Below are 27,197 nucleotides of genomic sequence, written 5' to 3'. Positions count from 1 at the left end.
CGAAGGTGCTTTTCTACACTACATTGTGGTGTGGGGTGCAGGTGTTGGAGTGTGGTCAGGAGTCTCCAAGTTACCTAAATGGTGGGGTACCACACCTCAGGAGGAGGTGCAGTACCTCTGTGGCAGCTGAGCCTCAGGGGTGCCACATACCCCCCCGTTAAACACAGCACGTCCGCAGGCTGCAAGGGAAGCAAAGTTGACAATACAGGAACATACAAATTTTTATATTGCATAATGAACATGTCTTATACGAAACTTCCCAATGTGGGAGGCGCTGTTTCTTGAACGTTACAAACAGTTCAACTGTCTATCAATATTTAAAGTTATGCTACCTAATTTAAAGTGCCATGGAAGCAAATAGTAACACATTTTCTAGCAATACATTGCTTTCTGTCATTCTTCACATTTTCTACTTTTCTTCTTCTTACTCTTAATTGACAACTGCTGGTGTCTGGTTCATCATCTGCATATTTTTGTTCAATTCTCCCACCAGCTACTAACCTCCCTAAATCAGACATTTCCCTCTCTGTGGGTGGTACCACAATAACACCCCGGCAGCAGGCACGCTGTCTAGGCGTTATGTTTGACACCAATCTCTCCTTCACATCCCATATACAATCTCTTTCCCACTCTTGCCGCTTACACCTAAAGAACATCTCTAGAATCCACCCTTTTCTCACCATGGAAACAACAAAAACCCTCACTGTAGCATTGATCCACTCCCGCCTGGATTACTGCAATGCTCTATTAATTGGCCTCCCCGTCACTCGACTCTATCCCCTCTCCAGTCCATACTTAATGCAGCAGCCAGGGTTGTCCATCTGTCTAATCGGTACTCGGACGTGTCCTCTCTTCGTCAGTCATTACACTGGCTGCCCATTCATTATAGGATCCAATTCAAAGTACTTGTTCTCACCCACAAAGCTCTCCACGGTGCGGCACCCCCCTACATCTTTTCCCTCATTTCTGTCTATCGGCCTAGCCGATCGCTGCGCTCTGCAAATGACTTTTGACTAACCTCTGCACTAATCCGTACCTCCCACTCCCGACTCCAAGACTTCTCCCGTGCTGCTCCTATCCTCTGGAATGCTCTACCCCAAGAAATTAGGACTAACCTCAATTTGCATAGTTTTAGGCGCTCCCTCAAAACACATTTGTTCAGAGTGGCTTATCACGTTCACTAATCAAAGTCATTCTATGTGTAAGTGTGCGTGTGTTGCCCATTCACTATCTCCATCCATCCTTCACTCCCTCAAGATGGCTGGACCTTCATTGTAAATATACAATTGTAAATACACACCTGTACTTTGTATCTCCCTCACCTCATTGTAGATTGTAAGCTCTCACGAGCAGGGTCATCTTATTTCGTCTTATTTTGCTTTAATTATTGTATTGTTAACGTTGTTACTTATGGCTTGTGTTTTGAAACTGTTAAACTGTAAAGCGCTGCGGAATATGTTGGCGCTATATAAATAAAGATTATTATTATTATTAATAATTCTCACATCTTTATTCAAACATTGTAAAACATTCACTATATTTCTTTCTCAATTAAACCCTATAAAATCTGTCATTAATACTTTCACTACACACTATCACTTTCTAGTTTCTTGTTCAAAAATACTAAGCATTATTTCTAAGTGCAAAGAGTAGACATTGGACCGGCCATCATGTCTGGAAATGTTCTTATAACGAGGTAGTCCTTGTTCCAAGGGAAGGTTCCTATGTAAAACCAAGAGAGAGCACCTAAAGAGGTGCAAACTATTTACATTAGCAGTTCTGGATCACTCAGCGTCCATGATCTCCACAGTTCAAGTGTAACGGCTACCAATCAAACTGGGCAACAACTGGATCCAATGGGAAACAAGAAAACAAAAACATGATAACCAAAATAGAAAAACAAGCACTACGGTGGAAATACCCTCCTGGGTAACAAAAGTTAGTTTAAATCAACATTATGGCTGGTTATCCCCTCCTGGGGTTCTGGAAGCTGGTTGCTTGGGCTGCTTCCAGGGGAGATGCTCTGGGTATCCAGATGGGTTGATGAATCGCTGATCCTCGGTAGGAATTCTGGAGACAGCTGCTGCCTGAGGTACAGCAGGGGTAGGCATATCAGCTGTTGCTGGTGATGTCTCTGCCATCAGTAAGTCGGTAGGAGTGGCAGCTGGTATCAATGGATAATGTTCTTCATCCTCTGGGGGCACTGCTGCTCTGGTCCTTGGTCTAACATCTAGGGATGCCGTGGCCTGTTGTTGACGTAGGTAGGAGGCTACACGGGGGTTTTTCAGCTGCGGCCAAGAGAACCCATGATGCGTTTCAATGTCCCGAAGCAGCCTAGACTCGTCCAAGCCCTGAAGATGTCGTGTGGTGCGCGCCTATTCCAACCGCACCCTCCTCAGCAGGGATTTCTTCCACCTTCGCTTCTCCGTCAGCCTAATGCCCCTGGACAACTCGTCCAATACCCCCATTTCAAGCTCCAGCAGGCCAGCCTCCGACAATGAGAATTCGGGGGGTAGCACGTTAGGAGGGCCAGCATCTATACCTAGTGCCTCCCGGCGGTGCAGTCTCGGCTCCGGTGCAGGCACGGTGCGGGTCCTGGTGGCAACGGTGGTAGTCAGGGCTGCCCGGGTAGATATGAGTGACGGCGGTCGAACAGATGGCGGCTCCCGGTCCGCGGGGGCCTCCGGTGGGACCTGCGCGGCCGTGTCAGGTCCAGACGGGAGCTCCTCTTCCTCCGCTTCAACTCCCAAAGCCTCACACAGCGGCGATGGTAATGGAGAGATTGCAAAGGATGCTGCAGGTGGTATTGCAGCAGTCGCAGGCTCTACAGGGTTTGCCTGGGGGAGATCCGGTGCAGCGATGGCGGGTACCGGTGACTGGGGTACCGCGGGTGTAGGCCCCTCCTGGGCACGCTGCAGATTCAAGGTCCATAAGGCTTCCTGTCTCAGTCGTAAACGGTGCGTCAGCTGGGCAATCTCGTCTTCCAGCTGCTGGCGGTTCATCCTGGAAGCCGGGTCAGAGCCTTCAGCCATTGCGCCGGGGAGATTCAGCTCAATCTCCTCGCGCTCCGCAGGCCTCCTCCCTTCTCCTTCCAATATGGCGTTCTCGCATTCTTCCTGCCTGGGCTCTTTTCCCGCCACTGGCTCTCGACCCTCCTTCTAAGGGCGGCGTCTTCTTCCTACTTCTCCATACCAAGCCAGTATACGAACCCCTCAGGGGGTGGGCCATGTTGCTGTCGCATAGAAGTTCAGACAGGGGAGGCCCAGGACAGTCTGCGCTCTTTTCTTAGGACCACCCATATTGTCACACCCTTCTTCACCACACCGGCGGCCATTTTTAGCGTTCATTTTACAGTCTATTGAATTGGGTCTTCTGCACATTTCAAAAGATTTGAGTCTTAGGCACACAGAACCCGATGGCATCGGATCTCGTCATCCTGTTCGTGACGCCAAAGTTGGGTCGCCCTCCCAGGGCTGTGGGGTACTCGGTACCGGGCCCAATGAGCTTCAATGGGAGATGTCACGGCAGCTGGGACCCGGCCCGTGGCCCTGGGTGCCCATTGTAAAAGTTGTTGCAGTGTGCTTAGAGTGATGAAAGTTTATGAGTGATTCGTGATGCCACCTGTGGCGTTCGGCAATAGAGATGTAATCCGACGCTGCAGACAGATCCTCTGGGACAGATGGTGTGGTGCAGCATTGATGTTATAGCCCTCCACAGGCAGGGCTGTAGTCCCAGGGCAGTGTAGAGACGCGTTGCAGGAATGGTGCAGTGTAGGCACAGGGATGCAGCGGTGCCAGGTGTGTGTGATGCAGGAATGAGTGGACACAGCACGTCCGCGGGCTGCAAGGGAAACAAAGTTGACAATACAGGAACATACAAATTTTTATATTGCATAAAGAACATGTCTTATACGAAACTTCCCAATGTGGGAGGCACTGTTTCTTGAACGATACAAACAGTTCAACTGTCTATCAATATTTAAAGTTATGCTACCTAATTTAAAGTGCCATGGAAGCAAATAGTAACACATTTTCTAGCAATACATTGCTTTCTGTCATTCTTCACATTTTCTACTTTTCTTCTTCTTACTCTTAATTGACAACTGCTGGTGTCTGGTTCATCATCTGCATATTTTTGTTCAATTCTCCCACCAGCTACTAACCTCCCTAAATCAGACATTTCCCTCTCTGTGGGTGGTACCACAATAACACCCCGGCAGCAGGCACACTGTCTAGGCATTATGTTTGACACCAATCTCTCCTTCACATCCCATATACAATCTCTTTCCCACTCTTGCCGCTTACACCTAAAGAACATCTCTAGAATCCACCCTTTTCTCACCATGGAAACAACAAAAACCCTCACTGTAGCATTGATCCACTCCCGCCTGGATTACTGCAATGCTCTATTAATTGGCCTCCCCGTCACTCGACTCTATCCCCTCTCCAGTCCATACTTAATGCAGCAGCCAGGGTTGTCCATCTGGCTAATCGGTACTCGGACGTGTCCTCTCTTCGTCAGTCATTACACTGGCTGCCCATTCATTATAGGATCCAATTCAAAGTACTTGTTCTCACCCACAAAGCTCTCCACGGTGCGGCCCCTACATCTTTTCCCTCATTTCTGTCTATCGGCCTAGCCGATCGCTGCGCTCTGCAAATGACTTTCGACTAACCTCTGCACTAATCCGTACCTCCCACTCCCGACTCCAAGACTTCTCCCATGCTGCTCCTATCCTCTGGAATGCTCTACCCCAAGAAATTAGGACTAACCTCAATTTGCATAGTTTTAGGCGCTCCCTCAAAACACATTTGTTCAGAGTGGCTTATCACGTTCACTGATCAAAGTCATTCTATGTGTAAGTGTGCTTGTGTAGCCCATTCACTATCTCCATCCATCCTTCACTCCCTCAAGATGGCTGGACCTTCATTGTAAATATACAATTGTAAATTCACACCTGTACTTTGTATCTCCCTCACCTCATTGTAGATTGTAAGCTCTCACGAGCAGTGTTGTCTTATTTCGTCTTATTTTGCTTTAATTATTGTATTGTTAACGTTGTTACTTACTGCTTGTGTTTTGAAACTGTTAAACTGTAAAGCGCTGCGGAATATGTTGGCGCTATATAAATAAAGATTATTATTATTATTAATAATTCTCACATCTTTATTCAAACATTGGCAGGGCTGTAGTCCCAGGGCAGTGTAGAGACGCGTTGCAGTAATGGTGCAGTGTAGGCACAGGGATGCAGCGGTGCCAGGTGTGTGTGATGCGGGAATGAGTGGAGGACACCAGGGTATGTAGTTCCAAAGCTTTACTCACAGTCTGTGGTACAAACAGGTGCCTGCCTCCGTGCCGTGTCCTCCGGGTCTGGGACTCAGTCAACCTCCAGGCCAGATGGAATACTCCTTTCCAAGACTCTGCCAACATGTGCCTTTCTAAACGTCTCCTCTTATAGCGCCTTTAAATGAAGTACTCCTAGTACTGAGTTACACTGGAGTGCCTCCTGTCCGATGTTTTTATGAACTCTACTTGTACAGCAGGCAGCTGTAGCCTGCTTCGGGGACTCCTTGCTACTAAGTCCCGGCTCACTATCCAGTTGCTGTTGTGCCCCCAAGTCTTGTGTGGGAATAAAGCAGTCACTCCTTCTATTCCTCCGGTGTCTGCTGCAGGACCATTAGTATCCATACAACCTCGGGGACCGGGCCCCGGCCTTGCGCTTAGAACTTCTAGGAAGTGTTCTCTTCTAACCCACGTCCTCTGTTCTCTTTTACTCCTCACGTTCCGTACTAATCTTTCTTTCTATGGAAAATCATGCTTTCAGTCTATGTTTCTCTCTCTCTCTTCCTTTCCCGTGCCAGCAGACCCAGGTCACTGGGATCTGCTGCAGCACTTCCATCCATCTATCCCTCTCTCCGGGGATCTTCTTCTCTTTCCTTACTCAACAACTGACTCCTCTCCCAAACTCTCCCCGCTCTCTTTAATGTAAACTAAACTCCACCCACCACCCAGCACGTTTCGTGTTCCAAGCAGGGAGCCACCAATGGGTGCTTTGCTACACTCCAAGCAGGGAGCCGCCGAAGGTGCTTTGCTACACTACTTTGTGGTGTGGGGTGCAGGTGTTGGAGTGTGGTCAGGAGTCTCCACCTTACCTGAATGGTGAGTTACCACACCTCAGGAGGAGGTGCAGTACCTCTGTGGCAGCTGAGCCTCAGGAGCGCCACATCAGCATTTTGTTTCCATTTAGCCTTAGGGGGATTGGCCAGTCTGTACAGGAATTTAACCCTGCTGTGTCCTTCACAGATTAGGTTCCCCAGACTATCCCGTGCCGGCAGGTCCTATATTAGGCAGCTCCACCATCCGCCCTCTGCTTGATGTTGATTCGTAGGCAGTTCACTTTCCCTGTTGTACCTCACACCAATCAGCTGAGGTAGTCTTGGGGACTACCCTGGAGTAGTTCCTGGTGTCTACCGGCTGTCCAGCCTGTCCGCTGCACCAGTAGCTCTAGTGAAGACCCGGTGGACACCTAGTTACACCTCTCTAGAGTAAGCCTGGCCGATGGTGCAGTGGGTCCACATCCACCAATGTTACACCAAGGAACTGTGCACACCTCACAACTTTTGAAGCACAGAAAGAGGCACAGATCATGAGACGCACATAGCAGCAAACTTTGGCCTCACCCTAATCCACGGCCATTTACCACTGCTTTCTCCCCCAGCAGGAGGAGTTGTCAGAGGGGCGCTGGTAGTGAGGGAAATTCAGCAGACGCCTGAGACTGCAGGGCGTAGACCCAAATCTGGGACTGACCGCTGTATCTGGGACAGTTGGGACTAGAGATGAGCAGGTGGATTCATGGCTCGCTGGTCCAGCGTGCGTGGGACCTGGGGATTATTTTTTGTGCCGTCATTCACAGTCGGAGCTTCCAGAACGTTCTCCTCTTTATGTAGCGTCACTATACGACATCCGGCTTATTTGTGTCTGTAAGGTCGTGTTCACACATTGTAGAAAAACGGTGTTTTTTGTTTTCTGCAGGATCCGCACCATCTCCAATAACGATCTTCTCCCCCTTATTTGATGCGTTCTTGGTGCAGATGTGAAGCCGCGTTTTTATTGCGCTTTTTAGAGGACAGAAAAGCTTTGATTCTGCACTTAATAAAGTTTCTGCAGTTTTTACCTGCGATTTTAGACACATAGAAGAGAAGAAAAAGCCCCAAATCGGCACAGATCAGCCGCGTCCTTGGGCGCACAGCGGGCGCCTTTTATGGTAAAGTAGTTTTTATTAAAGATTTATTTACATAAATGAGGTAAAGAAAAAGGGGAGACAGATTATAAATACCCAGTAATACAGACAAGAACCAAACAACAGCAAAAAGAGAAATGTAAAGTCATGAAAGAGAGAGAGGCAGAATAAAGGGGAGAAAGGGTTAAGAAGGAGAATGGGGAAGGAAAAATAGGGTTTGTTAACCCCTTAGAGACCTTGCCCTTTTTCGTTTTTGCGTTTCTGTTTTCCGCTCCCCTTCTTCCCACAGCCATAACTTTTTTATGTTTCCGTCAGTATGGCCATGTTAGGCTGGTTTCACATTTGCGTTTTTTTTCGCGGTAATTTAGCGCTAAATAGCGCATGCGTTTTTTTTTTCCTATACTTTGCATGGGATGCGCTTATGTGCGCATACACATGCGTTTGTACGCGTTTTACCGCGCATGCGTTTTTTTGTGGTATGCGCTCGGGCGCACAAAATGCAACTTGTTGCATTTTTTGTGCGTCCGATTTGCCTCAAAAAGACGCATGCGCGCGCAATGCGTTTTTTTACAGCAAGACACCCATTATAAGTCTATGGTGAGCATATGTGCGCATTGGCATGCTTATGTATGCGTTTTTTTGCACATGCGTTTTTTTTTTACCATTAGTTTAGACAATGGAATTTAGGGGTTTGGGTAAAGTTAGGGTTAGTTAAGGGGGTTTAGGGTTAGGGTTAGGGTTAGGGTCAGGGTTAGGGTTAAGTATGGTTTGGTTAAGGGTTAGGGTCAGGGTTAGGGTTAGGGTCAGGGTTAGGGTTAAGTATGGTTTGGTTAAGGGTTAGGGTCAGGGTTAGGGTTAAGTATGGTTTGGTTAAGGGTTAGGGTTAGGGTTAGGGTCAGGGTTAGGGTTAAGTATGGTTTGGTTAAGGGTTAGGGTCAGGGTTAGGGTCAGGGTTAAGTATGGTTTGGTTAAGGGTTAGGGTCAGGGTTAGGGTTAGGGTTAAGTATGGTTTGGTTAAGGGTTAGGGTCAGGGTTAGGGTTAAGTATGGTTTGGTTAAGGGTTAGGGTCAGGGTTAGGGTCAGGGTTAGGGTCAGGGTTAGGGTTAAGTATGGTTTGGTTAAGGGTTAGGGTTAGGGTTAGGGTTAGGGTCAGGGTTAGGGTTAGGGTTAAGTATGGTTTGGTTAAGGGTTAGGGTCAGGGTTAGGGTCAGGGTTAGGGTTAAGTATGGTTTGGTTAAGCGTTAGGGTCAGGGTTAGGGTTAGGGTTAAGTATGGTTTGGTTAAGGGTTAGGGTCAGGGTTAGGGTCAGGGTTAGGGTTAAGTATGGTTTGGTTAAGGGTTAGGGTCAGGGTTAGGGTTAGGGTCAGGGTTAGGGTCAGGGTTAGGGTTAAGTATGGTTTGGTTAGGGTTAGGGTCAGGGTTAGGGTTAGGGTCAGGGTTAGGGTTAAGTATGGTTTGGTTAAGGGTTAGGGTCAGGGTTAGGGTTAAGTATGGTTTGGTTAAGGGTTAGGGTTAAGTATGGTTTGGTTAAGGGTTAGGGTCAGGGTTAGGGTTAGGGTCAGGGTTAGGGTTAAGGTTAGTTAGGGTTTGGGTTAGGGTTAAGTATGGTTTGGTTAAGGGTTAGGGTCAGGGTTAGGGTTAAGTATGGTTTGGTTAAGGGTTAGGGTTAGGGTCAAGGTTAGGGTTAGGGTCAGGGTTAGGGTTAGTAAAGTCATGGTTTGGGTTAGTGTGAGGGGCCACCTAATGTTGGAAAAAAACGCAAACGCGGTAAAAACGCACTAAAAACGCATACAAACGCATAAAAACGCTGCGTTTTTTTCATGCATGCTCATAAAAATGCTTGAAAAAAACGCAGCAGTTGTATGCGTTTGTATGCGTTTTTCAATGCGTTTTTTTGCGGGAAAAACGCGCTGCAAAAAAAAGCAAGTGTGAAACAGGCCTAAGAGGGAAACTTTGCCCAAGAGAAAATGATTTTCCAGAAATTCACGGACTTTTTTGCACATTTTTTGCAGCTGTGATCTTCATCTTCTTGGTGTGGATGTGGTAAATTTCAAAGACGGCATCAATACGATCATCGTCCAGATCTTGTAAACCGGAAATTTGGTGTTTCCAAGGGTCGTGGTTATATACGTTTAGTGGCATTCCTTTAACAGTGTTCATTACACTAGGACAAATAATTTTCGACTGGGACATTTGGATATTATTGGTAATATGTATGGGTGAAGATTATTATTATTATTATGCATTTATATAGCGCCATTTATTCCATGGCGCTTTACATGTGAAAGGGGGAAATATAGACAAGTATAATAAACATGTGTAAGACAAGGGACACACAAGTACATAAGGAGAGGGGACCCTGCCCGCGAGGGCTCACAGTCTACAGGGATGGGTGAGGATACAGTAGGAGAGATGATGAAGCTTGTGCCACGGGTGTGTTTATAGTTATGGACGGTGCACTCCTCTTTAAACTTAGTTTTTCACGAATATCCATCAGTTTGTTTCGTTTTCCTCCTACACTGATCTGCTTTCTCTAACTCAGCCTCACACGAACATGTTGCACTTTGCCCTTCATTCAGACCTGAGTCTTTGGCAACACATTTTTGACAGGCATTTCTTAGGCCGAGTGTCACACGTGCATCTGTTACACCCATCTTCTGACGGGCATGAAACCCATTCTGGTAATTGATGGTGGCTAAACAACGAATCATTGTTGGCTGTATTCTGGATCTCATACCTCCCATAGCCACTGCTGTTATTAATCACGTACTTTCCCATTCTTGTCACCACCATGCCCCTTTTCCTGATAACTTCATCTGATTCGTCCGCCATATTGTTACTAAAAGCCTGCACCTTCCCGGCAGCAACTGTGTAGGAAATCATGTTACAGTTTTGCAAGGTGTTTATGATGCCCCCCAAAAAATGTACACACTATGTTGATATGTACTCCCGGGGGAAATGTCAGGCCATACACTAAATGGGCATTGCAAGTATAGATGAAACCCTCCTTTGTAATGGGAATTTTCTATGAAACCCTCTCCCATGTTTCTTCCAAGGGGGATTGTGGTGCGTGCAAATTAGGGCCAGGCCTTGCATTCACTTCATGGGCAAACTTTATGGCAATAAAAAATAAAATAATAATGGAAACTTTTGTTTCGTGTGACCATCCAGTACCCGGGTTCAAAGGCTTATTGAGGTGCATATGACTTGGCTGCAGGGCAGGCCTTGCAGTCAATGCATAAGAAAAGAGTATGGGAGTACAAAATGAATAATGTGAAGTGGATTTTCCTGGGCCCATCCAGTAGAAGGGTTTAAAGGCTTATTGGGGTGCATGTAACTTTGGGGCAGGCCAGGCCTTGCATTCAATGCAACATTTTTTCAGGAAGTCCACCTGTACCACTTGTGAATGGGGTATTGTGGTGCGTTGAAATTCTTGGCAGCCCATTCACTCACTACATAGGCAATAACAGTATAAGATTAATGTCGCCTGATGCCCCTGTAAAAATAGGCTCTGTGACTTTAAGAGTCCCTCCATAAATGAAATAAGATGTGTCTGATGATGTCTCACACACCACATGGCCAGCTAGGGTTGGTAAATGTTACAATGACATTTCCCAGTGAATGCATTGTTTTGGTTGAAAGCAATGCTAAAGCTGAAAAACGCTGTGTCTGAACATAACCCAAATGGTGGAGGAACATTTTGGTCTGGGGTTAATTATTTTGCCTTATATACAAGTCATTAACCTGGAAAGGATGCTCCTTAACATATTTCCCAGCAAAATTCATTTTGGTTTCACTTTTGTATGTTTTTTTGTGCACCCGTAAAAATGAAACTCTGACAACTGTGACCTAGGAGTCAGGAATGCTTCCAGGGGCGATCCCCATGATATTCCCGTGTCATTTGAGCAGTGTTTCCATCATTTTCAGACGTTTTTAGACCTTGAAAGGATCCCCGGGGGGGGATCACGGCAAAAATGCTCGGGTCTCCCATAGACTTACATTGGGCTCGTTGTTCTGTCCGAGTACCCGAGTATTCCAATTTGCTTGACCCGAGCAACAAGCCCCTGAGCATTTTAGTGCTCGCTCATCACTAGTTATTACTAGAGATGAGTGAATATCGTCGGAGAAGTTGTTATTGGCTAATATCACTAACCGAATAGCTGCATCGGGACCCCGGATCCCTGGAGCGCTCCCGATAATCAGCTGCGTGTGTCGCCCTCCATGCAGGTGCTGTGACTATCACACAGCGCGACACACGCAGCTGATTATCGGGAGCGCTCCAGCACACTGAGTCCTGCACACACTGAGGCCCCTGATCATGTGACCCCTGACTCCTCCCCTTCTGTGACCTCATCACAGGTCCTGTGCACAGAGCAGTCATATATGTGGCAGACGCTCCTGGATCTTCTGGTTTCTGGGCCGGTTCCTCCTGTGAGTCCTATTAACCCTTTCACTCCCTGTATTCTCCTTTCTGACAGGACAATATCTGAATTCGGACAGTGTGACAGGAATTTAAAGGGAACCTCTCACCTCCTTTTTCAGTTGTGAGCTGCGGCCACTGCCTTTGGGGCTTATCTACATCATTCTGCTGCTCTGATAATGTGGCATGGCTCCCTCAAACCATAAGAGCAGAATCTGCACTGTCATACGTCGCTCCGTCCCATGCTGTAAATAAGCCTCCGATCTAACTTGAAAGATAAGAAAAACAAGTTTTATTATACTCACCCAGGAGTGGTCCAGTCGGATGGGCGTCGCAGGTCCGGCGCACTGCAATACTTAGGCTACTTTCACACTTGCGTTAGGAGGCGCAGCACATGGCCGCTGTGCAGCTCCGCCCCCTGCCGCGCCCCCTCCAGTCAGCTCCTCCTATGGGCACATGATGCATCATGCAACCTGCGTACCCTATCTTTAGCATTGGGTACGCAGACCGTGCGCTGGTATGCTTTTGCCGACACATGCGCCTTTTTGACGGTGCACCGACGTGCGCCAAACGCACCGCACCTGCAACACCCATCAGAACAGACCGCCCCCGGGTGAGTATAATAAAGCTTGTTTTTCTTATCTTTCAGGTTAGATCAGAGGCTTATCTACAGCATGGGAAGGAGCGCCGTCTGACAGGGCAGATTCTGCTCTTATGGTGTTAGGGGCCATGTCACATTATCAGAGCCCCCAATAAGAGGCGCCATGTTACACCCTCCACCTCTCAATTATTTATCTTTGTCCCAGAATTTTATACCATTGGGCGATGAAGAAAAAATAATTACATTTTACCACAAAAAAATAGTTTTATCCCCAGAGTTTACCTTTATACAAGGGGAAATAGGTAAAAATGGCCCCAAAATGTGTCCGACAATTCCCGATGACTGTGGCTGTCCAGCGCTTCATGCCCACCCGGCGAGGCTTGGGAGGGAAGATGCTATTGGATTCCTGGAGAACACATTTTCTTAGGATACAGTAGGGAAAAAAGTATTTGACACACTGCCGATTTTGCACGTTTTCCCACCTACAGAGAGTGGAGAGGTCGGTAATTTTTATTGTAGGAATACTTCAACTGTGAGAGACAGAATCTAACAATAAAAAACAGAAAATCACATCCTATGATTTCTAAGGAATTAATTTGCATTTAATTGCATAGTATTTGACAAAATAGAAAAACAGAATTTAATATTTGGTCCAGAGACCTTTGTTTGCAATTATAGAGGTCAGACATTTCCTATAGTTCTTGACCAGTTTTGCCCACACTTCAGCAGGATTTTTGGCCACTCCTCCATACAGATCTCCAGATATTTCAGTTTTTGGGGCTGTCACTTGGCAACATTGAATATCAGCTCCTTCCAAAGATTTTCTACTGGTTTCAGGTCTAGAACCTGGCTAGGTCACTCAAGGACCCTGAATTCTTCTAAGTAGACAATAGTTGCCCTGTCTGTGTGTTTTCAGGTCATTGTCCTGCTTGAAGACCCAGCCACAACCCATCTTACTGAAGGAAGGAGATTGTTGGCCAAAATCTCCCGATACATGACCCCATCCATCCTTTCTTCAACACGGTGCAGTTGTCCTGTCCACTTTGCGGAAAAGCACCCCCAAAGTGTGATGTTTACCCTATTATGCTTCATGGTTGGGACGGTGATCTTGGGGTTATACTGATCCTTGTTCCTCAAAACATAGCGTATGGAGTTGATACCAATAAGTTCTCTTTTGGTCTCATCTGGCCACATGACCTTCACCCATGCCTCCTCTGGTTCATCCAGATGGTCATTGGTGACCTACAAATGGGCCTGGACGTGGCCTGCTGGCGTTAACAGGGAAACCTTGCGTGCCATTCAGGATTTTAATCCATGAGAGCATGATGTATTTCTAACGGTAATGTTTGAGACTGTGGTCCCAGATTTCTTCAAGTCATTGACAAGGTCCTCCTGTGTACTCCTGGGCTGATTACTGACCTTGCTCAGAATCATCCTTACCCCACAAACCGAGATCTTGCATGGCACCCCAGGCAGAGGAAGATTGGCAGTCATCTTGTATTTCTTCCATTTTCCTAATAATTGTGCCAACCAGGGGCATACTACCACGGTCGCATCGGCTTCCGCTACGACTGGACCTGGAGGTTCAGGGGCCCGGCAGGTCAGAGGCACCCACAACCATGTTGAGCCGACTAATGCGGCGGTCATCAGTGTCTCTCCCTGGGGCTGCATTCCGGGAATTTGCTGTTCTCTGCAGCGCAGAGAAGCTGCAGCATGCCAGCTCACAGACGCGAGTACAATTGTAGCACTGCCTGCCAGATTAGGCCTGTTTCACACTTCAGTTTTTTGCCATCAGTCAAAATCCGCCAAAATTTGAAAATGGCGGTTCCGCTTTTCTTGTGGCGGATCCGCCATTTTTTCCCATTGGGATACATTAGTGACGGATTTTGGCGGATGGTCGTCCGTTGCGTCCGCTATTCGGCGGATCCGCCAAATTCCTGGCGGATTCTGTCTGAGGGGGACGGAGCTTGCAACGTTTTTTTTCGCCGTCATCCACCATGCGGTAGAATGGGCGCCTATGGGCGGCGGATCCGCCGGGATCCGCTATTTTATGGAATCCGCCGGGGGAATCTGCTAATTCGCACTGAGCATGCTCAGAAAAAAAGATACTTTTCCAGACAGTCCCAAAACTATATAAGGTGGGCTAATTAATCATTTGGCCCAGACATCCGGCACCAGCCACAGTGAAAACACGGAGCCAGAGCCATCAGCCATCCAGCACCTGCCCAGAAGACCCCCAGAGAAGAGAGAGAGCCTGCCCAGCCACAAGCCAGGACAACAGAGAGAGGCCTGCTACCAAGCCACCAAAAGCCTGCAATTGTGTGAGTATTAAAACTATTTGTGTGGGGCATGTCTGTGTGTGTCCGTGGCTTGTCTGTCTGTGTGTGTGGCCTGTCTGTGTGTGTGTCATGCGTGTTTTTTTTTGTTTTTTTCATACCTATTGTTTTTCTGTTGCATGTGTATAGATTTTTATTTTGATACTACTGTAATTTTATTTTTATATTTGCAAGTATGCTTGGATTGTGTTCTGTGTGCATTGTATTTGGTGTAGCTGGTATTGTATGTGGTGTACTTGGGCCCAGACATCCGGCACCAGCCACACTGAAGACACCGAGCCAGACATCCGGCACCAGCCACACTGAAGACACCGAGCCAGACATCCGACACCAGCCCGACTGATAGAAGACCGAACTAGAGCTATAAAACCTGCCTGCCCAGCTGCAAGTCTTCCACCTGCAAGACCCCTGGAGCATGTCTGTGTGTGTGTGTGTGGCCTGCCTGTGTGTTATGCGTGTTTGTGTGTTTTTTTTCATACTTTAATTGTTTTTCTGTTGCATGTTTATTGTATTTTATTTTCATATTTGCAATTGTGGTGTGATTAATGTATCTGTTGTATATCAGTGCTTTTTTTTTTTCATTTATTGTGGTATTTAAAATAAAGAGCGGAGTAGCTCCTATTTGTGGGGGGAAAAAAAATTATAAAGTAAAAAAAAAAAATAAACTGTTTTGAAGAAATCTCCGTAGTATTATTTTAAAACAAGGTAAAATTAAGTTACCATAAAGGTACATTAATTTTTTGGTATACAAGTGTGGTTATACTCTTAAGTGAGAGATTGCAACATGCAAACAAAAAATTCTGGGTATACACAGCAATTACACACCTTAAATCACTGGTTAAACTCTCGGTGAGAGTTTTTCAGGGAATTCAAAAACATGCAAACACAAAGTGTGGGTATACACAGAAATTACACACCTTCAATCACTGTGGTTACACTCTCGGTGAGAGTTTTTCAGGGAATGCAAGCACAAAGTGGGTATACACAGCAATTACACACCTTCAATCACTGTGGTTACACTCTCGGTGAGAGTTTTTCAGGGAATGCAAGCACAAAGTGGGTATACACAGCAATTACACACCTTCAATCACTGTGGTTACACTTTTTCAGGGAATTCCAACACATGCAAACACAAAGTGTGGGTATACATAGCAATTACACACCTGCAATCACTGTGGTTACACTCTCTGTGAGAGTTTTTCAGGGAATTCAAACACATGCAAACACAAAGTGTGGGTATACATAGCAATTACACACCTTCAATCACTGTGGTTACACTCGGTTACACTTTTTCAGGGAATTCAAACACATGCAAACACACAGTGTGGGTATACACAGGAATTACACACCTGCAATCACTGTGGTTACACTCTCAGTGAGAGATTGTAAGGGAATTTACACATGCAAACATTTAAAACTGCGTATACTTAGTTTCAGGGAATTACACAAATTACATACCAATGAAGATTTATTTTTTATGTTATTTAATTTTTTTTTTCACTTTCATATCATTTCAGGAAGCACGCAGCAGCAGCAGCAGCAGCAGCCACACACCGCAGGAGACCCTACAGGCCGCATCAGATCCGCATAGGAACAACTTCAGTTTTCCCAGTAAGTATAAAGGCCTGAAAGCTTGTGATATCCTTTGTATAGTAGCTTAACAAGTGTCCTTATACTTGCAGATCGGTTCAGAAAGTACTGCAGAGTCGCAGCAGCAGCCACACACCGCAGGAGACCCTACAGGCCGCATCAGATCCGCATAGGAACTTCAGTTTTCCCAGTAAGTATAAAGGCTTGAAAGCTTGTGATATCCTTTGTATAGTAGCTTAACAAGTGTCCTTATACTTGCAGATCAGTTCAGAAAGGACTGCAGAGTCGCAGCAGCAGCCACACACCGCAGGAGACCCTACAGGCCGCATCAGATCCGCATAGGAACAACTTCAGTTTTCCCAGTAAGTATAAAGGCCTGAAAGCTTGTGATATCCTTCGTATAGTAGCTTAACAAGTGTCTTTATACTTGCAGATCACTTCAGGAAGGACCGCAGCAGCCACCGCAGCTGACCCGCAATCCAGACCGTAGTGATGTCTTCTCCTGAAAGCTCCCCCTCACATCACCAGCGAGCTGAGGTAAATAATTTTTTTTTTTTTAACTCTTATTTTTTTTTTTGTTTAAACCCTATATCCATGTATTATGTTTTGACAGGAAGTTGATTCAGAGGAGCTTCCAGGAGGAGACATGCAGGGTGGAGAGACACAAGGAGGGGGTGCGCAGAGTGTAAATTTAGCACATACACACATACATAATGCTACACCCAACACAAACATTCATCACAGTGCACACACAATAACTACGCATGCATCCAAACAAAAAATTTTTATTTTTATTTTACAGTCTTCAGAATCCGGTGCCCGCACTTGAGCGACTCCCAGGACATCCCAGGGTCGTCGAGGTGATGCCTCTGGTGGTCGGCAAACGGTAAGTAACCCTATTTGGATAATTGAGTAAATGAACATCATGTGTTTGAATAGAATGTAATTTTTTTTTTTCTTCACAGGTTTCACAGCGTGCTCCCCGGAGACAACTCGAGGAGGGTGTGATAATAGACACCGATGACCTCATCCATGAGGTTGAAAACCGGGAGCTGCTGTGGAACATGGGAAACCATTTACACGCCAACCAACCACCCGACGGCTCTGGGATGAGGTGTGTTCTGCAGTTATAGAGAACTGGGAGATCGATGCGAGGGCCAGGGATTTAGTGCGTAAGTATTACAACTTCAGTAACTTATATTCCAGCATGTGAAGTATTGAATACTAAACCCCTTTTTTTTCCTTCACAGGTGACCGGGTTATCACACGGTGGCGGTCGCTCCGGGATCGCTTCAAGAGGGACTACAACAAGGAGATGCAGACCCCGAGTGGATCGGGAGGATGCCGGGGACCCCAGTACAAGAACTACAGAGCCCTGGGGTTCCTACGATCGACTATGGTGTCCAGAAGGTAAATATTCCACACCATTTCTGTAGTAGAAATGTTTACATGTTTAACCAAATTTTTTTTCAGCAGAGTTAAATTAAATATCAATATATTTAATATATTTTTTTTCTCTTTTTTTTTTTTTTTTAGCACCATCTGCAGCACTCGGGAGCCTGCATAGGAGTTGCCTCACTCTGGAGTGATCCCTTGTGAGACCGCCCCCGGTGACCACATCGAGGTATCCGACCCCTCTGTACCTACCCTCTTGTCTCGTCCCTCTATCCCCTCCACCAGCACTGGAGCAGCAGGGCAGACTTCATCACATGAAGCTGCTGGTGACGACTTGTTCCCTGTTCCCCACCCCTCAGACACTGCCGCAACATCTCGACCAACTTTTGGTTCTGGCCGGCAGCGTCTGAGGAGTCAGGAAAGGATGACCTTGTCTGACTGTTTGAGTCTAAACTCATCTGTCCAGCATGGTTTCCAGAATTATGGACAACGGTTATCTTCTGGGTTGACCATGATCAATCAAAGTATCATGGAACTCCGAAGATACATGGAACAGATGAATTTAGAATCAAACCAGACTCCGAGACATATCTTTTTTCAATCCGTTGTCCGGCAAATGGAAGGTTTAAGTACTCACCAGCAGATGCGTGTGATGCAAGCCTGTCAGAATGCTCTAGTGGAGGTACTAGCAGAAGCATCCCATCCTCCCCCTGTCCATCCTCCCCCTGTCTATCCTTCCACAGTCCATCCTTCCCCCGTCCATCCTTCCACCACCATCTATCATACAACCGTCCCTCCTCCTACCACTCCCTCTCCTTTCTCTAGTTCCCCATTCCATTCTTCCCAGTACCTTCCTTCCCCATTGCATTATACCCCAATGCCCTCACCATACCCACCCCCACATACACCTTCAATGTACCCGCAAACCTCGGCTGTCCATCCACTCCCGTCCCAACCACATGTTTTAAACCCCCCTTCCACTTCTGATCCTCACCAACTCCCTCCCCAGTCCTCTACCTCCCCCTCGATGTGGTCAAGCCTGTTAACCCCTCCGATACTATCTCCACCCAACAGTATCATCATTTGTAATTTCTTTTTTCTTAAAAAAAAAAAAGGTAATATATACCAAAAAAAAAAATTTAAACATTTTACAAAAAAAGTTAAGATATACCAACCAAAAAAAAGCGTTTAAAAAAAAAATTTGAAAAATTCACAAATAAACAATGTGGTTTTTTTTTCAAATAACTTTATTGTGTTGTTTCTTTTTTGTTCTTTATTTCTTGGGAAATATTCAAAGTACACCAGTGGTGTAAAAGGTAAACAAAACACAACACTTGGTAACACAACACTGGGTAACATTTCACAGTACACCAGTGGTGTACAAGGTAAAAAAAAAACGAACACTTGGTAACACAACACTTGGTAAAACCCAACACTTGGTATCATTTCACAGTGTTAAAGTTTAAAAAAAAAAAAAATTGGTAACACAGCGCTTGGTAAGGCCTCTTTCACACTTCCGTTTTTTACAATCAGTCACAATCCGCCAGGTTTTGAAAAAAAACGGATCCTCAAATTTTTTTTGAGGATCCGTTTTTTTCCCATTGACTTGCATTAATGGCGGATTGTGACGGATTGCTGTCCGTTGCATCCGGTTTTTGTGAGGATCTGGCGGATCCTGCAAACACTGATTTAACCCGAATTTCTTTCTGGGTGCCGGACAAAAAATCTCTCTCTCTCTCTCTCTCTCTCTCTCTTTCTTCCTTTTCAGGATCCGTCTGTAAACGGATCCTGTGCCATCCGTTCACATCAGTTGAGAACGGATCCGCTTGTCCGCCTTTTTGGCGGATTATAACTGATGCAAAAAACTGAAGTGTGAAAGAGGCCTAACACAAGGCTTGGTACCCAACACTTGGTAAAATTTCAAAGTGTAAAACTTTACGCTTGGTACCCAACACTTGGTAACATTGCAAAGTGTAAAACTTTAAAAAAAAAACAACACTTGGTAACACAATGCTTGGTAAAACCCAACACTTGGTATCATTTCACAGTGTAAAAGTTGAAAAAAAAAACAACACTTGGTAACACAATGCTATACCCAACACTTGGTAACATTTCAAAGTGTAAAAGTCAAAAAAAACAAACAAACACTTGGTACTCACAATTAGTATATTAAAAAAAAAATTATATCATGTCATCTTGCCAGTCCACTTGTTCCTCTGGTGTCAGAAAATAGTCTGCAAAGGTGTCCCTCATTCTTGCCACTGAGCCAGTACTCCGAAGTTTGCTGCTCATAATCCCACAAGGTGGTTTCAGACAGATTTTCTTCTACGGAAACAGGTTCCTTTGAAAGGACAAAGTTGTACAGGATGACACACGCCTTCACCACCTCATCCACAGTCTCTGTTTTCATTTTAATGGCCGTTAACAGGACTCTCCATTTGGCAGTTAAAATTCCAAACGCGCACTCCACCACTCTGCGCACTCTGGTTAACCAATAGTTATATATTTTTTTCCGGTGTGTTAATCCACGACTACCATATGGCTTGAGTAGGTGTTTAGAAAGCTGAAAAGCGTCGTCACCAACGCACACAAAAGGCATTGGTGGGCCTGTTGTTCCAGGGAGTGGTCTTGGAGGTGGGAAGTCAAAATTGTCTCCATACAAGCGCCGGCCCATGGTGGACATCTTGAAGACCTGAGAGTCATTAGAACGACCGTATGCACCAATGTCCACAGCAATGTATTTGCAGTTTGCATCCGAAATGGCCATAAGGACAATAGAAAAGTATTTCTTATAGTTGTAAAACTGTGAACCAGATCCCATGGGTTTCACAATCCGAATATGCTTGCCATCCACGGCACCGATGCAGTTTGGAAACTGGCAGATATCTTGAAACTTGTCTGCAATCTCCAGCCACCTCTCCTGGGTTGGCTCTGGGATGTATTCCTCCTGTAGAGAATCCCATAATGCCCGGCAGGTCTGTTGTACAATTCCAGCAATAGTTGAAATCCCAATCCGGAACTGGAAATGGAGGGAGGTGAAGGATTCTCCAGTTGCCAGGAATCTGTTAAAAAAAAAGGGAAAAAAAGTAAAATTAATAAAAGTAAAATGAATACAAACTACAAGCCATAACATAACAATAAAAGCCTGCAGAATCTGAAACATTTTAAAAAGTAGATAACTTACTGAAGGGTCACCATCAAACGCTCCGCCGGTGATATAGAAAACCGCATTTGTGTGTCCCTTCTCCGGATTTGTTCTCCAACACGATCCACCAATATCTCGAAGAATTCCAGCCTCATGCGCACGTAGTTGAAGAACTTGTCTGGATTATCCCTCAATTCCAGGTATAGTGTGGAAAACACGCCACGGGTGAACCTCTGCGCATTAATGGGATGAATCCACTGGCGCCGTCTCCTCATACGCAGGATTCACAATCTTCTTTTCTCCCTCTCGAGAGCAATAATTGCCAACCGATTCAAGTGAAGATCCAATTCCACACAGAAGCTGTCAATACTCGCAATAACTCCTTCCAGACTCGCACTAACTCCTTCCATCGCTGCCACTAGCTCTAAAACCTTTCAAAGAAATTGTATCACAACACCCTAGATATATTTCTCCCTAGTTTCCAGTATCCAATCACATTTGGGAGCATTCTCCAAGAGCCAATCATATTTGGGAGCATCCCATTTTGGAGGTGTGGAAAAACGGATCCGCAAGAAAACGGATCCAACAGATGTGAAAAATGGATGCCAAAGGATGATACGGATCTGCTTTTTAATGGATCCGTACAAAAATCTGTATAGCGGATCCGTAAAAAAACGGATCCGTACCATCAGCTGGCATCCGTTTTTACACATTTTTAGCGGATCCGCTATTTTCATCTTTTGGCGGATTTTGACTGATGGCAAAAAACTGAAGTGTGAAAGAGGCCTTAGATAAAAGTTGGCTGAGCCATGGTATTAACCAGTCCTCTAATGCACTGGCAAACACACAGAAAGGGCCCCTGTGCAAGAACAATACATGGGCCCTTTGCAGTCCAATAACTCATCATAGTGCACAATTCCCATATTTTGGATGTGGAAGTGGCCCCGTTACCTCTTGGGACCTTGTATGGTTGCACCAATGATATGTCCACCCCTGATCTAATGTATATGTGGGGCCTCCTGACTTTCCCCTGAGAGCAACACTGTCCCCCAACATAACCTATCGGGTGGTCTGCTTTCTATGGTGCCATATTCGCCTCTCAACGACTCTTCTAGCAAATGGCAGAAGGTGGAATTGATCTTCTGTACCGGCAAAGCTGTGTCTTCTAATGAGGTCTGCCCTAGGTAGGCGCTCTCCTCCAATGCAGGACAAAATGGCCTCCGTGGGAAGAGATGTCAGCAGTGTGGCCTAAGCTATGAATATACAAACGCTTCGCTTCTTGTGAATGCACTCTTGCAAACATTTGTTTATTTTATCTTCTCTTGTTTAGTTTGACAGAGACTATTGAAGGTCTGCAGACTCACATTGACGATCTACAGAAACAGGTGGAAGAGCTGAAAAAGTGTCGTAGCCGTGAGACGTTTGAGCACTCGAGGTCAACCCACAGCCTCTCCTGTCTGAAGGAACTCTATGACCTGCGCAAGTAAGTTTAAGAAATTATGTGGCTGAAAATAAATATATTTTTTCATGGTAAATTTTTACGCCGATTTTATTGTGCGCTTTTTTTTTTTCAAAGTGATCGTCAAAATTAATGCAGAAATAAAAGTGATGCCTATTTTGAAGTAAGCCCATGAGCCAACGCTGAGGACTTTAAAGCCACATGTGAACTAACCTGTAAGTGCATTGTGGGTGCATCTAATGTACACAGACACCGCCTCAATGCACTTCCAGGTCAATTTGCATATTGCTTCAACACTCGATTCCTCAGCGCTGGATTATCAGATTACTACAAAATGTGTAGATTTTATTTTTTTTTTCACTGGGACCTAGTCAGCTATGCCACTAGTTTTAGTAGCAAAATTGTCTTAGCAAATTTCCTTTTTAACATATTTTTTTGAATATTGAGATCTGAAGCCAAATTAATGGGAAAGTCTAAAAATGTCTCTTCCTTTGTTGATATACCTTGTGTGACTTCAAGACGCTAAATATATCCATATCTACATTGGGCCTGGCTTTGATACATGTCATGGCCAAACTTGCATGTAGCGCCTAGACTTGCTGTCCTTCACGGAAGGACATGATGTCCCATATGTACTCCAGACAGAAAACAGATGATTAGCTTCTATCTTCCTGACGACCAAACAGATTATAGCTGGGCTGAGGAAAAAAAAACAGTTCTTCGATTTCACTATTGCAAAAAGTCCAGGGTGATCAGGCTCCTGATACGTCATGGTGGACTCCTCTCCTTCCTGACATCCAGGAGATCTCTCCATCCCCCTTTACCCCGTTCTGCCTTCTCAAGCTCTGCAACCTCATCCTTCAACTCTCGCTTGTTTGTTTTTTTTTCTTGTACTCCTTTTTGCTTTTTACTAGCACTATTGAATCAGAGGTAGGGGTGGACGTATCATTGGTGCAACCTGTGTGGCCACACAGGAGCCCAAGAGATAAGTGGGGGCCCATTTCTCTTTTTTTTTTTTTTTAGGAGCTCTTGGACTTTAAAGGGCTTATATTTGTGTACAGACGGACTAATAATTGGGTGGACCTGCTGAAAAGCCAAAGGGAAGTGGCAGCCTTTCATTTGAGGGATCCAGTAATGGTGCCAAATATGCAAGATCAACATGTGTGAACATATCTGAAGCTTGCAGTGTTGTCAGAGTGATAATTATATCTCTTCACTTGGTAGTGAAAACAAAAAAAATGTAGTTTACCAGGTTTGATCTGAAAGGTTTTACTAGAGGTGGTGGTAGACTAAGTATTTTTCTTACTTTGCAGGCATTTTGTCTATGATCACGTCTTTGCTGAGAAGATCACATCTCTAAACACTCAGCCTGGTCCCCTTGAAGAAGAAAATGATCATCTCAAGAAAACTGTCTGTTCTGGAGGCATAGCTCAGCCTAGAACGCAAGAAGAGGGAGACTTTAGAGGATGAACATAATCAGGTCTTGAAGGAAAACTCAGAGTTAGAAAATATCCTCAAGGATAGGGATTCGTGTCATGCCCGGGCAGAAGAGTTAGAAGCTGAGGTGGCCGAAATGCGTCAGATATGTCGATCAGACAGCGTATTCTCTAGCAGTGTTGAGAAGCTGGTACCAGAATCCATCTTCATATCATTCAAAGAGACTTCAGATAAGGATCCAGAGCTCGATCCAATCTCTGAAGGAGAAAAAAAGCCCTTAAAAAGGAGCAGTAGTGAGATGGTCTTGCCCACTGTCACTGCAGAAGCCATTCGTAATGGTCATGAGGAGACCTGTATCAGGAGGACCGAGGCTGTGAAACAAAGAGGAATTTCTCTGCTCAATGAGGTGGACTCTCAGTACAGTGCCCTTAAAGGTAAATACGGGGAGCTTCTTCACTGTTGCCAGATGGAGGATGACCTCTTCAGTCACAAGTCTGTCCAGACCACAAATCTGTCCACCAGGTCATCTCCAGACAACTCTCCACCAAATACCTTAAATTCAGGAAAGCACACCCCTGGCTCCCCAGTGTCCCAGCCGGAGTACAAAGTTCTTTTTCAAGAAATATTTACTTGTATTAACAAAACCAAAGAAGAAATCAGTGAGAATCGAACAAAATACAAACTTATCTCCCACTCCCAGAGTAGTTATGACCACCAGCAGAACTTCTGTGTTTTTGTTTGTTTTTTTCTTCCAGTGTACATACCACTTAGACTTAATATATTCATATGTCTATTTCCTTTAAATTATTTTTAATTCTTGATCATAAAGAAGTCTTATGGCTACCTCACTTGCCCATACGATGGCCAACAAGCACGGTGATCTACTATATAAAGTGGAATCCACTTTCAGATGGTGACCTTGTTTCATCCCACAAGCTTTAACTTGGGTCTTCTGGTCAGGACAGTAGTCAGGATTAGAAAAAGAAGCAGATTGGACCACACTTCTCGTTTTGAAGCCTATGGACCGATGAAGTGTGAAACTGGACTACAAGAGCTATGAAGGACTGGATTCTTCACAGTTCATCCTCAAACCAGGGTCTGCTAAAGAGGTGGTGTAGCGTGGTTTCTCTTCTTTAGTTTGACTTTTCTGTGGGATAACAGGACCTTCAGATAATATATCTTCAGGTTCATACCTGATTGTTAGTAGATGTAGAGGATTTCCCAAAGTTGTTTTTGTTTGATTTTTTTTTTGTACACACAACAGGGTATGCAATACTCCTGGTCACCAATATTATACCACTAGCCATGTTGATATTAGCAGAAGCCCCTTTCATCTAAACCAGACAACACAATCTCTGGCTAAGCCCGATTTTCACACGTCCAACTTTCACGGGCCTGAGCTATCTGACATGCGTGCAGTTCTCCTGCCTCGAATTTGGGTCAGGAGACCCCAGTAGAACCCAGACATCTATCCATACACGGACCCCTGAATATCGGCCATGTGCAGCCATCCCAAGCTTCCGATTTAGGTACGACCAGCACAATTTTGCTGTGACTTGTCTGTTCGTACGATACGTGTGGTCTTCTACGGTCTGGAGAAAAGCACAAACGGTCTATTTTATGCATAGCAACCGTGTAGGAGTAGTATCATTTAGTATCATTTTATGTAGCCGCTGGCGCTGTGGGGCCCTATAACTGCTCCTATAGGGAGATAACTTCTTATATAATACTGTGATGTCGTATTAGAGAACACTAATATATTGCACTTATTACTAGCTGTAAATAATCCTATAAATATTATATCTACTGTTTTCTATTAGATATATATTTCTTTGTTTTGTTCCTAATTTTCTGGTGTATAATATGCCTCTTGCCTAAATGTGGGAACATCGCAGCAGCCAATGGTTTCCGTTCCCTACAAACTGGTGGCCCATAAAGTTGCATGCCCCCGTCCACTACCTGCTACCATGTTACCTCCGTGACACACATCCTGCAATTGTGTGCCGAAATACACGCCTTATTGTTATTTCCTAGGTTTTCAAAGCCATATTCTCCATCCCACCCACCCAGATTTGTAAGGATTTAGAGATTAATGGCTGAAAATTATTCATTATCAAAGTCTTTATTCGTATGGTCATGTCATGGCTTTGTGTCCTCTGATTAATGGGATCAGAAGCCATCAAGGCAACGTATTTAAAGGGCTTGTTCCCTTTCACAAATCTTTGGACTATATAAGCTGCAGCAGGTATAAAATACAAGCTTAACATTACTTGCCTTACTCGGGTCCAGCACTGGCTCTCCACCTCTGCTCATTCTGTTTGGCTGCAGCAGTATTGCAGCACTGCCACCGATCGATGAGATCGGCGATTGGCAGAATAGCCGAGCTCACAGATTGCTTGTATAAGACAGAAACCGGGCAGTGATGGGGTCTCTACTTTGGACCTGGGAAGGCTAAAGAATTTCTACTGAGAAAAAAAAAAACAGGGATTTTTGTGTACTCACCATAAAATCCTTTTCTCCAAGCCACTCATTGGGGGACACGTGTCGACTGGACACACTGTGAATAGAGTACAAATGTTATTTGTATAGTGACCATCTTACAGCCAGATCTCTTGGCTCCACTGTCCAAACTAACAGCCCAATTTAGTATATATTTGGGCGACACCTAACCCATGGTCGGGCCAGGACATCTGGACAAGAACACTTGCCCCCCAAGACCGTTATGACAGAAAATTTTGCCTCTATGGAAAAAAAAGCTCCAGGTATGGGATTTTTATATATTTAGACACCCCAAAAATTGTTATTTAAAAGGTGCAGTTTTTTTATTTTATGCGTTCCTGGCCCCATCTATTCCAGTTCCGAACTATCCATTGCAAGTCCAGCAATCTGGGTGATTAGAGTAGTTAATCTGATTTTGGAGGGGATAAAAACATGTTAAAATGAATACTTGGGGCACAAGTAATACTAGGATGTGTCTAGCATAGAGCCTGGTGGGGGGATCAGTGCATTTTCAGCACTGGGAGAATCTGTGTCCTGTTCCCCCATCCCTCACTGTACTGTGCACCAGTTATGGCTAGAGAGCGGTTTTTTTTTACGTTTTGGTGCTTCTTTAGGGAAATTCTACAAAAAAAAAACAAGCACATAAGACTTTTTTTTTAACTTGCAAAAATATGTGCTTAACTTTGCGGTAATTGTTACTGACTAGTGTGCTTTGCTATAAGAAAGCTATGCAGAGAATGGACCGCCGTAAGAGCCAGTTCAGATCTTGTTTTTTTAGTGACTGCTTTTAGACTAGATCAGAAGAGAATACATCATATCAAGCGGTATACATTAATAAACAGATCTTGGCCCTAATGAGGCTGGTGTACTTATACTGACAAGCCCATGTCAGAAGGACTGTATAATCCAGTCATTAGAAATGGCATTTTATGAGGACAGACAAAGCTGCTCCTCTGTCATCTTGGTCAAGTGAATTTTCAGAAAGGATTATATAGGGATTTTGACATAAATAGGGCTGGTGGCGCTGGAGAATTGATAATACTGTGTATTAAACATAACTTCTAAAACTATGAAC

At 45.0% G+C, this 27,197-nt stretch overlaps 1 pseudogene; it reads left to right on the top strand.

Annotated features, from left to right (window-relative positions):
* The first annotated feature begins 11,984 nt into the window (after positions 1–11,984).
* Positions 11,985–25,444, top strand: LOC141075918 (cerebellar degeneration-related protein 2-like; annotated as a pseudogene).
* Positions 25,445–27,197: the final 1,753 nt, after the last annotated feature.

Source organism: Dendrobates tinctorius, unplaced genomic scaffold, assembly GCF_039654945.1.
Source record: "Dendrobates tinctorius isolate UK_male_01 unplaced genomic scaffold, ASM3965494v1 ptg000380l, whole genome shotgun sequence".
Taxonomy (NCBI): Eukaryota; Metazoa; Chordata; class Amphibia; order Anura; family Dendrobatidae; genus Dendrobates; species Dendrobates tinctorius.
Note: the sequence above shows the minus strand (reverse complement) of the source record. Positions and strands in the feature narration are given on the sequence as shown.